The sequence below is a fragment of the Electrophorus electricus genome, chromosome 20, assembly GCF_013358815.1.
Source record: "Electrophorus electricus isolate fEleEle1 chromosome 20, fEleEle1.pri, whole genome shotgun sequence".
NCBI classification, from domain to species: Eukaryota; Metazoa; Chordata; class Actinopteri; order Gymnotiformes; family Gymnotidae; genus Electrophorus; species Electrophorus electricus.
Genome location: NC_049554.1, coordinates 5,152,128 through 5,154,420, shown reverse-complemented (window position 1 = coordinate 5,154,420; position 2,293 = coordinate 5,152,128).

Genomic DNA, 2,293 nt, shown 5'->3' with positions numbered 1-2,293 from the left:
TGTTGGTGTTAAATAAAAAACCCCTTCTATTCATTGGGCACAACTTTAATCGTAAACGAGGTAACCAGTAATGAGGGAGGTCAGCGTGTTGTGATGTTGACCAGTAACATTCCTTCTGATGGCTGTTATGAATTACGTCACATGTAGGTTTATACCCGAAGATGATTCTCACATCATCTTCTCACTGTGAGATGTGTCTCACAACCTTGAAGCATGAAAATCTGATCAAGAGACCAACACATCGAGCAAAGACAAGGTTCACACTCCAATGACAGAGTTCAGGCACAGATACACGTTTATATTTTTGCACTCAGTTGACTTTTTTTAATATTTGGAGTTTAAATCAGTACACTCATTTATTCTAACAGAAACACAGATCCATGCAGGATCCAAAAATAAAACTTAATCTCCAAATCACAAAACATTAAGCCAAGGCTCAAAGCCCTAGGTTCTAACATTTACATAGAATACATCCTAGTGCAGTACAGTAGGTTAGACTCCAACATACCAATGAACTAGAATACAGGGATGAATGCTGATACCTAGAAGTACAAAATACATAAGGTCTATCTTAAGCAATGATAAGTGCTATAAACAATACATGCTAGTGTTTGTTAAACTACATAAACAATACCCTACAATAAGTATTAAATTAGTCAGTCAATATGGGAGCAGTGTCAGTTGTCCTTTAAATATTCCACAAATAGATGGATCTTCAGTCTGCGTTTGAAGACTACAAGGGACTCTGTTGTCCAGATAGCAAGTGGGAGTTCATTCCACCATCTTGGAGCCAGGATAGAAAATAGTCTCGATGCTTGTCGTCCATGAGACCTGAAGCAAGGTATTTCAAGCCGAGTCATACTTGAGGTTCGAAGTGTGCGAGGTACGGATCTGGCTTTGACCATTGAACTCATGTATGAAGGGACTGGTCCATTTTTGGCTTTGTAGGCAAGCATCAAGGTTTTAAATCTGATGCGTGCAGCTACAGGGAGCCAGTGAAGGGAGAGCAGCATTGGAGTAACATGTGTGAACTTCAGAAGATTGAAGACCAGTAGTGTTGCTGCATTCTGGACAAGTTGTAGAGGTTTGATGGCTTGTAGAAGAAGACCAGCAAGTAGCAAGTTGCAGTAGTCGAGCTTTGAGATCACAAGAGACTGCACAAGCACCTGGGCGGCTTCCTGCGAGAGAAAGGGCCAAATCTTTCTTATGTTACAAAGGAGGAATCTGCAAGACCGGGTTAGGTTAGAAACATGAGTTGAGAACGACAACTGGTTGTCCAAACTTAAGCCCAGGCTACGGGCAGCTTCGGATGGTGATACCAGGGAGTTCTCAAAGGAAACAGTGAGGTCATGGTAAGGGTTGGGAGTACCTGGGATGTATAGAAGCTCAGTTTTACTGGGGTTGAGCTTCAAGTGGTGGGCTGTCATCCATGACGTGATGTCAGTCAAGCATGCTGAGATACGTCTGGAGACCCGCGTGTCAGAGGGTGGAAAAGAAAGAAATGTTATCATATTATCGGCATAGCAGTGGTAGGAGAAACCGTGAGAAGATATTACATCACCAAGAGAACGAGTATACAAAGAGAAGAGAAGGGGGCCTAATACTGAGCCTTGTGGAACACCAGTGGAGAGTCTACATGGTTTGGATGTGGATCCTCTCCCTCACCTGATAGGACCGTCCCTCCAGATAGGACTGAAACCATCTCCAAGCAGAGCCAGTCACACCAAGCCTAGAGAGAACGATGGTATAGCCAATTCACAAATAATTAAATCTGAAAACTACTTAACTATTATATTTGAAGGAACATCACAGCTTCATTAGTCTGACCTAATAATACCCAGCCCTAATTACTCATCTGCTTTTCAGCTCCCTGTGGCATTGCAAGAGAAAGTCAGCAGTTGACATAATGAGCTGGAACATAATTGCATATAATGGTTGAATATACCGCATGATTGAAAGAGGGTAAGAGCCATGTATGGTAAAGCATGCTATGAGCCATGCATGCTATGAGACCTGGCGTTTGCTGGGGCCGTGATTATAAACATGGACTTTGGGGCTACAGAAAGATCGGATTAAATTCAGATATTAGAAACTATTAGCAAACAAATTTGATTCTGAATGACTGATTTAGGATCAGGTTCTCCAATTTAGTAACTTGACAGCATGTAAAACAGTGTGATCTAGGTCTATATCTCTCTTACAGCTCAACACAACTTGGTTGCTAAACGCAACGAATAATTAGTGAACTAATGACAAGTTGGTGGCAGTGTTCCCTTTTACTGAAGTTAAATTA